Source organism: Perca flavescens, chromosome 18, assembly GCF_004354835.1.
Source record: "Perca flavescens isolate YP-PL-M2 chromosome 18, PFLA_1.0, whole genome shotgun sequence".
In the NCBI taxonomy this organism is placed as follows: Eukaryota; Metazoa; Chordata; class Actinopteri; order Perciformes; family Percidae; genus Perca; species Perca flavescens.
This window is the reverse complement of record NC_041348.1, coordinates 32,001,701-32,011,700: the sequence shown is the minus strand read 5'-3', so window position 1 is coordinate 32,011,700 and position 10,000 is coordinate 32,001,701. Positions and strand designations below refer to the sequence as shown.

At 42.2% G+C, this 10,000-nt stretch overlaps 1 pseudogene; it reads right to left on the bottom strand.

The window, feature by feature from the left end:
• LOC114572898 (cleavage and polyadenylation specificity factor subunit 3-like) overlaps positions 1–10,000 on the bottom strand; it is a 48,277-nt pseudogene that overhangs the window by 15,291 nt on the left and 22,986 nt on the right.

Below are 10,000 nucleotides of genomic sequence, written 5' to 3'. Positions count from 1 at the left end.
CTGATACCCTGGTTATGTGGGTCTGGTTCTAATACCCTGGTTATATGGGTCTGGCTCTGATACCCTGGTTACATGGGTCTGGCTCTAATACCCTGGTTACATGGGTTTGGCTCTAATACCCTGGTTATGTGGGTCTGGCTCTGATACCCTGGTTATGTGGGTCTGGCTCTGATACCCTGGTTATGTGGGTCTGGTTCTAATACCCTGGTTATGTGGGTCTGGTTCTAATACCCTGGTTATATGGGTCTGGCTCTAATACCCTGGTTACATGGGTCTGGCTCTAATACCCTGGTTACACGGGTCTCGCTCTAATACCCTGGTTACATGGGTCTGGCTCTAATACCCTGGTTACATGGGTCTGGCTCTAATACCCTGGTTACATGGGTCTGGCTCTAATACCCTGGTTACATGGGTCTGGCTCTAATACCCTGGTTATGCGGGTCTAGCTCTAATACCCTGGTTATGCGGGTCTGGCTCTAATACCCTGGTTACATGGGTCTGGCTCTAATACCCTGGTTACATGGGTCTGGCTCTAATACCCTGGTTACATGGGTCTGGCTCTAATACCCTGGTTATATGGGTCTGGCTCTAATACCCTGGTTATATGGGTCTGGCTCTAATACCCTGGTTACATGGGTCTGGCTCTAATACCCTGGTTACATGGGTCTGGCTCTAATACCCTGGTTACATGGGTCTGGCTCTAATACCCTGGTTACATGGGTCTGGCTCTAATACCCTGGTTAAATGGATCTGGCTCTAATACCCTGGTTACACGGGTCTGGCTCTGATACACGGGTCTGGCTCTAATACCCTGGTTACACGGGTCTGGCTCTAATACCCTGGTTACATGGGTCTGGCTCTAATACCCTGGTTACACGGGTCTGGCTCTAATACCCTGGTTACACGGGTCTGGCTCTAATACCCTGGTTACACGGGTCTGGCTCTAATACCCTGGTTACAGCGGGTCTGGCTCTAATACCCTGGTTACGCGGGTCTGGCTCTAATACCCTGGTTATGCGGGTCTGGCTCTAATACCCTGGTTATGCGGGTCTGGCTCTAATACCCTGGTTATGCGGGTCTGGCTCTAATACCCTGGTTATGCGGGTCTGGCTCTAATACCCTGGTTATGCGGGTCTGGCTCTAATACCCTGGTTATGCGGGTCTGGCTCTAATACCCTGGTTACATGGGTCTGGCTCTAATACCCTGGTTACATGGGTCTGGCTCTAATACCCTGGTTACATGGGTCTGGCTCTAATACCCTGGTTACATGGGTCTGGCTCTAATACCCTGGTTACATGGGTCTGGCTCTAATACCCTGGTTATATGGGTCTGGCTCTAATACCCTGGTTACGTGGGTCTGGCTCTAATACCCTGGTTACATGGGTCTGGCTCTAATACCCTGGTTACATGGGTCTGGCTCTAATACCCTGGTTACGCGGGTCTGGCTCTAATACCCTGGTTACGCGGGTCTGGCTCTAATACCCTGGTTACATGGGTCTGGCTCTAATACCCTGGTTACATGGGTCTGGCTCTAATACCCTGGTTACATGGGTCTGGCTCTAATACCCTGGTTACATGGGTCTGGCTCTAATACCCTGGTTACATGGGTCTGGCTCTAATACCCTGGTTACAGCGGGTCTGGCTCTAATACCCTGGTTACATGGGTCTGGCTCTAATACCCTGGTTACATGGGTCTGGCTCTGATACCCTGGTTACATGGGTCTGGCTCTAATACCCTGGTTACATGGGTCTGGCTCTAATACCCTGGTTACACGGGTCTGGCTCTAATACCCTGGTTACATGGGGCTGGCTCTAATACCCTGGTTACATGGGGCTGGCTCTAATACCCTGGTTACATGGGTCTGGCTCTAATACCCTGGTTACATGGGTCTGGCTCTAATACCCTGGTTACATGGGTCTGGCTCTAATACCCTGGTTACAGCGGGTCTGGCTCTAATACCCTGGTTACATGGGTCTGGCTCTAATACCCTGGTTACATGGGTCTGGCTCTGATACCCTGGTTACATGGGTCTGGCTCTAATACCCTGGTTACACGGGTCTGGCTCTAATACCCTGGTTACATGGGGCTGGCTCTAATACCCTGGTTACATGGGTCTGGCTCTAATACCCTGGTTACATGGGTCTGGCTCTAATACCCTGGTTACATGGGTCTGGCTCTAATACCCTGGTTACATGGGTCTGGCTCTAATACCCTGGTTACATGGGTCTGGCTCTAATACCCTGGTTACATGGGTCTGGCTCTAATACCCTGGTTACGCGGGTCTGGCTCTAATACCCTGGTTACATGGGTCTGGCTCTAATACCCTGGTTACATGGGTCTGGCTCTAATACCCTGGTTACATGGGTCTGGCTCTGATACCCTGGTTACATGGGGCTGGCTCTAATACCCTGGTTACATGGGGCTGGCTCTAATACCCTGGTTACATGGGTCTGGCTCTAATACCCTGGTTACCCTGGGTCTGGCTCTAATACCCTGGGGTCTGGCTCTAATACCCTGGTTACATGGGTCTGGCTCTAATACCCTGGTTGGGTCTGGCTCTAATACCCTGGTTACATGGGTCTGGCTCTAATACCCTGGTTACATGGGTCTGGCTCTGATACCCTGGTTACATGGGGCTGGCTCTAATACCCTGGTTACATGGGTCTGGCTCTAATACCCTGGTTACACGGGTCTGGCTCTAATACCCTGGTTACATGGGTCTGGCTCTAATACCCTGGTTACATGGGTCTGGCTCTGATACCCTGGTTACATGGGGCTGGCTCTAATACCCTGGTTACATGGGTCTGGCTCTAATACCCTGGTTACACGGGTCTGGCTCTAATACCCTGGTTACATGGGGCTGGCTCTAATACCCTGGTTACATGGATCTGGCTCTAATACCCTGGTTACATGGATCTGGCTCTGATACCCTGGTTACATGGGGCTGGCTCTAATACCCTGGTTACATGGGTCTGGCTCTAATACCCTGGTTACATGGGTCTGGCTCTAATACCCTGGTTACGCGGGTCTGGCTCTAATACCCTGGTTACATGGGGCTGGCTCTAATACCCTTCAATTAAAAACCCACCTTGGCGGCGTTCCCTCCACGCAGTACCAGCGATGATGACTCCGTTCCTCTTGTCGGTGCACCAGCTCTCAAACAGCTCTCTGGACAGGCCGCTCTGCATCATACCGGAGACGCCATCACCACGCTGGGGCCGATGTCGTCGAAGTGGTCCATGCTCTGGAAGAGAAGACAGCCCCGTGACACCACGTACTCCAGGGTTCATATGCATTTTAACCAGTACTTTTCCATGACTTTTCCAATGACTTTTTCAATGACTTTCCCATGAGTTTTCATGAGTTTTACATGACTTTTTCAATGACTTTTCAATGACTTTCCCATGAGTTTTTCATGAGTTTTACATGACTTTTTCAATGACTTTTTCAATGACTTTTTCATGAGTTTTACATGACTTTTTCAATGACTTTTCTAATGACTTTTCAATGACTTTTCTAATGACTTCTCCAAGGACTTTTCATGAGTTTTACATGACTTTTCAATGACTTTTCCATGAGTTTTTCAATGACTTTTCCCATGACTTTTTCATGAGTTTTACATGACTTTTTCAATGACTTTTCCAATGACTTTTCCATGAGTTTTTCAATGACTTTTCCCATGACTTTTCATGACATTTCATGAGTTTTACATGACTTTTCCCATGAGTTTTACATGACTTTTTCAATGACTTTTTCAATGACTTTTCATGAGTTTTACATGACTTTTTCAATGACTTTTTCAATGACTTTTCTAATGACTTTTCATGAGTTTTACATGACTTTTTCATGAGTTTTACATGACTTTTTCAATGACTTTTCCAATGACTTTTCAATGATTTTTTTCAATGACTTTTCCATGAGTTTTACATGAGTTTTTCAATGACTTTTCCAATGACTTTTTCATGACTTTTCCCATGAGTTTTCCATGACTTTTTCAATGACTTTTCCAATGAGTTTTTCAATGACTTTTTCATGAGTTTTTCATGAGTTTTCCCATGAGTTTTTCAATGACTTTTTAATGACTTTTCAATGACTTTTTCAATGACTTTTCATGACTTTCCAATGACTTTTTCATGACTTTTTCATGACTTTTCATGAGTTTTACATGACTTTTTCAATGACTTTTCCAATGACTTTTTCATGAGTTTTACATGACTTTTTCAATGACTTTTCAATGACTTTTCAATGACTTTTCCATGAGTTTTACATGAGTTTTTCAATGACTTTCCCAATGACTTTTTCATGACTTTTCCAATGACTTTTCCCATGACTTTTTCATGGGTTTTCAATGACTTTTTCAATGATTTTTTCAATGACTTTTCCATGAGTTTTACATGAGTTTTTCAATGACTTTTCCAATGACTTTTTCATGACTTTTCCAATGACTTTTTCATGAGTTTTACATGACTTTTTCATGACTTTTCCAATGACTTTTCCCATGAGTTTTCATGAGTTTTCCATGACTTTTTCATGAGTTTTACATGACTTTTTCAATGACTTTTCCAATGACTTTTTCATGAGTTTTTCATGACTTTTCCCATGAGTTTTTCAATGACTTTTTAATGACTTTTCCAATGACTTTTTCATGACTTTTCCAATGACTTTTTCATGACTTTTCCCATGAGTTTTTCAATGACTTTTTCAATGACTTTTCAATGACTTTTTCATGACTTTTCCAATGACTTTTTCATGACTTTTACATGAGTTTTACATGACTTTTTCAATGACTTTTTCAATGACTTTTCCAATGACTTTTTCATGAGTTTTACATGACTTTTTCAATGACTTTTCCAATGAGTTTTACATGAGTTTTCAATGACTTTCCCAATGACTTTTTCATGAGTTTTACATGACTTTTCCCATGAGTTTTTCATGAGTTTTACATGACTTTTTCATGACTTTTCCCATGACTTTTTCATGAGTTTTACATGACTTTTTCAATGACTTTTTCATGACTTTTCCCATGACTTTTTCAATGACTTTTTCAATTTTTTCAATGACTTTTCCATGAGTTTTACATGAGTTTTTCAATGACTTTTCCAATGACTTTTCAATGACTTTTCAATGACTTTTTCAATGACTTTTCCCATGAGTTTTTCAATGACTTTTTTTAATGACTTTTTCAATGACTTTTCCAATGACTTTTCCAATGACTTTTCCAATGACTTTTTCATGACTTTTCCAATGAGTTTTTCAATGACTTTTCCAATGACTTTTTCATGACTTTTCCAATGACTTTTTTCATGACTTTTTCATGACTTTTCAATGACTTTTTCAATGACTTTTCCAATGACTTTTTTCATGAGTTTTACATGACTTTTTCAATGACTTTTCCAATGACTTTTCCAATGACTTTTTCATGAGTTTTCCAATGACTTTCCCAATGACTTTTTCATGACTTTTCCAATGACTTTTCCCATGAGTTTTTCATGAGTTTTACATGACTTTTCCCATGAGTTTTTCATGAGTTTTCAATGACTTTTTCAATGACTTTTTCATGACTTTTTTCATGAGTTTTACATGACTTTTTCAATGACTTTTCATGAGTTTTTCATGACTTTTCCCATGAGTTTTTCAATGACTTTTTAAATGACTTTTTCATGACTTTTCAATGACTTTTTCAATGGCTTTTTCATGACTTTTTTCATGACTTTTTCATGACTTTTACATGACTTTTTCAATGACTTTTTCATGAGTTTTTCCATGACTTTTTCCATGACTTTTCCATTTCATTTTCATTTCATTTTCATGAGTTTTTCCATGACTTTTCCTATGACTTTTCCGGCAAATTTCCATGACTATGTGTTCCTGAAAATGTCAGTCGACATTCTCAATAAGAATACCAATCAGTGCTAAAGTTGACCCTCAGAGGTTTAACTGTAACATGAATGATAATGTCTGTGGTTCATAGAGGGATTCATAATATCGCTCCCGAATAAACGCTGAGGTTAAGACAATGTGAAAATACATTTATTAATCACATTTTAGGTTTCCAAAACCTTTCCAGGCCTGGAATTTGCATTTTCAAATGCCATAACTTTCCCAGTTTTTTCCAAAACGTCTGAACCCCGATAGTAGTGTGTGAGCGCTATTAAAAAAGGCGGGTCTCGAGTGGTTAGGGTTAACGATAGGGGATTGGTCAGGGGATAGGACCTGTACATGTAAGCATGCACGCCTTGCCAATAGGGTGTGTGAACGCTATTAAAGGGCGGGTCTTGGCGTGGCCATAGTGGGGAGAAAGAAAAATTGCTTCCAATGTGTCTGTGTGTGTTTCTGTGTGTGTGTGTGTGTGTGTGTGTGTGTGTGTTTTCTGTGTGTGTGTGTGTTCTCTGTGTGTGTGTGTGTGTGTGTGTGTGTGTTCTCTCTGTGTGTGTGTGTGTGTGTGTTCTCTGTTTGTGTGTGTGTGTTCTCTTTGTGTGTGTGTGTGTGTTCTCTCTGTGTGTGTGTGTTCTCTGTGTGTGTTCTCTGTGTGTGTGTGTGTGTTCTCTCTGTGTGTGTGTTCTCTGTGTGTGTGTGTTCTCTGTGTGTGTGTGTTCTCTCTGTGTGTGTGTGTGTTCTCTGTGTGTGTGTGTGTGTGTGTGTTTCTCTGTGTGTGTGTGTGTGTGTTCTGTGTGTGTGTGTGTGTGTGTGTTCTCTCTCTGTGTGTGTGTGTGTTCTCTGTGTGTGTGTGTGTGTTCTCTCTGTGTGTGTGTGTGTGTGTTCTGTGTGTGTGTTCTCTCTGTGTGTGTGTGTGTGTTCTCTGTGTGTGTGTGTGTGTGTCTCTCTGTGTGTGTGTGTGTGTGTGTTCTCTGTGTGTGTGTGTGTTCTCTCTGTGTGTGTGTGTGTGTGTGTGTTCTCTGTGTGTGTGTGTGTGTGTGTGTCTCTGTGTGTGTGTGTGTGTGTGTCTCTCTCTGTGTGTGTGTTCTGTTTGTGTGTGTGTGTGTTCTCTGTGTGTGTGTGTGTGTGTGTGTTCTCTCTCTGTGTGTGTGTGTTCTCTCTCTGTGTGTGTGTGTGTTCTCTGTGTGTGTGTGTTTCTCTCTGTGTGTGTGTGTGTGTTCTCTGTGTGTGTGTGTGTGTGTGTCTGTGTGTGTGTGTGTGTGTGTTCTCTCTCTGTGTGTGTGTGTGTTCTCTCTGTGTGTGTGTGTGTGTGTTCCCTCTGTGTGTGTGTGTGTGTGTGTGTTCTCTGTGTGTGTGTGTGTGTGTGTGTGTGTGTGTGTTCTCTGTGTGAGTGTGTGTGTGTGTTCTCTGTGTGTGTGTGTGTGTTCTGTGTGTGTGTGTGTGTTCTCTCTGTGTGTGTGTGTGTGTGTGTGTGTGTGTGTGTGTTCTCTGTGTGTGTGTGTGTGTGTGTTCTCTGTGTGTGTGTGTGTGTGTGTGTGTTCTCTCTGTGTGTGTGTGTGTGTGTTCTCTCTGTGTGTGTGTGTGTGTGTGTGTGTGTGTGTGTGTGTGTGTGTGTGTGTGTGTGTGTGTGTGTCTCTGTGTGTGTGTGTGTGTTCTCTATTTGTGTGTGTGTGTGTGTGTTCTCTCTGTGTGTGTGTGTGTGTTCTCTATTTGTGTGTGTGTGTGTGTGTGTGTGTGTGTGTTCTCTATTTGTGTGTGTGTGTGTGTGTTCTCTGTGTGTGTGTGTGTGTGTGTGTTCTCTGTGTGTGTGTGTGTGTGTGTGTGTGTGTTCTCTCTGTGTGTGTGTGTGTGTGTTCTCTGTGTGTGTGTGTTCTCTGTGTGTGTGTGTGTTCTGTGTGTGTGTGTGTGTGTGTTCTCTCTGTGTGTGTGTGTGTGTGTGTTCTCTCTGTGTGTGTGTGTGTGTGTGTGTGTGTGTGTGTTCTCTGTGTGTGTGTGTTTCTCTGTGTGTGTGTGTGTGTGTGTGTTCTCTGTGTGTGTGTGTTCTCTCTGTGTGTGTGTGTGTGTGTTCTCTGTGTGTGTGTGTGTTCTGTGTGTGTGTGTGTGTGTGTGTGTGTGTGTGTGTGTGTGTGTGTGTGTGTGTTTCTCTGTGTGTGTGTGTGTTCTCTGTGTGTGTGTGTGTGTGTGTGTGTGTGTGTTCTCTGTGTGTGTGTGTGTTCTCTCTCTCTGTGTGTGTGTGTGTGTGTCTGTGTGTGTGTGTGTGTGTGTGTCTCTGTGTGTGTGTGTGTGTGTGTGTGTGTGTGTGTGTGTGTGTGTGTGTGTTTTCTCTGTGTGTGTGTGTGTTCTCTGTGTGTGTGTTCTCTGTGTGTGTGTATATGTTCTCTGTGTGTGTATGTTCTCTCTGTGTGTGTGTGTGTGTGTGTCTGTGTGTGTGTGTGTGTGTGTGTGTGTGTGTGTTCTCTCTGTGTGTGTGTGTGTGTGTGTGTGTGTGTGTGTGTGTGTGTGTGTGTGTGTGTGTCTCTGTGTGTGTGTGTGTGTGTTCTCTGTGTGTGTGTGTGTGTGTGTCTGTTCTTGTGTGTGTGTGTGTGTGTGTGTGTGTGTGTATGTGTTCTGTGTGTGTGTTCTGTGTGTGTGTGTGTTGTCTGTGTGTGTGTATATGTTCTCTGTGTGTGTGTGTGTCTCTGTGTGTGTGTGTGTTCTCTGTGTGTGTGTGTGTTCTCTCTGTGTGTGTGTGTTTCTCTGTGTGTGTGTGTATATATTATATTTGTGTGTTTCTGTGTGTGTATTATATATTCTCTGTGTGTGTATATGTTTCTCTGTGTGTGTATATTCTCTGTGTGTGTATATATTCTGTGTGTGTGTGTGTATATTTCTCTGTGTGTGTGTATATGTTTCTCTGTGTGTGTGTGTGTATATGTTCTCTATGTTCTATTGTGTGTGTATATTCTCTTTCTGTGTGTGTGTGTGTATATTCTCTGTGTGTGTGTATATTCTCTGTGTGTGTGTGTATTTCTCTGTGTGTGTGTATATGTTCTCTGTGTGTGTGTGTGTGTTCTCTGTGTGTATATGTTCTCTGTGTGTGTATATGTTCTCTGTGTGTGTGTTTCTGTGTGTGTGTGTGTGTATATATTTCTCTGTGTGTGTATATATTCTCTGTGTGTGTGTATATTTCTCTGTGTGTATATATATTCTCTGTTATTATATATTCTCTGTGTGTGTGTATATGTTCTCTGTGTGTGTGTATATGTTCTGTGTGTGTGTGTGTGTGTGTATATGTTCTCTGTGTGTGTGTATATGTTCTCTGTGTGTGTATATATTTTGTTCTGTCTGTGTGTGTATATGTTCTCTGTGTGTATATGTTCTCTGTGTGTGTGTATATGTTCTCTGTGTGTGTATATGTTCTCTGTGTGTGTGTATGTTCTCTGTGTGTGTATATGTTCTCTGTGTGTGTATATGTTCTCTGTGTGTGTATATATTTCTCTGTGTGTGTGTGTATATATTTCTCTGTGTGTGTATATATTCTCTGTGTGTGTGTATATATATTCTCTGTGTGTGTGTGTGTGTTCTCTGTTCTGTATGTGTGTGTATATATATTCTCTGTGTGTGTGTATATTTCTCTGTGTGTGTGTATATTTTCTGTGTGTGTATATATTTCTCTGTGTCTATATATTTCTCTGTGTGTGTATATTTCTCTGTGTATATATTCTCTGTGTGTGTATATATTCTCTGTGTGTGTGTATATATTTCTCTGTGTGTGTGTATATATTCTCTGTGTGTGTATATATTCTCTGTGTGTGTATATATTTCTCTGTGTGTGTATGTGTATATATTCTCTCTGTGTGTGTATATATTCTCTCTGTGTGTATATATTCTCTGTGTGTGTGTATATTTCTCTGTGTGTGTATATATTTCTCTGTGTGTGTGTGTGTATATGTTCTCTGTGTGTGTATATGTTCTCTGTGTGTGTATATATGTTCTCTGTGTGTGTGTATATGTTCTCTGTGTGTGTGTATATGTTCTCTGTGTGTGTGTATATGTTCTCTGTGTGTGTATATATTTCTGTGTGTGTGTATATATTATATATTCTCTGTGTGTGTATATATTTCTCTGTGTGTATATGTTCT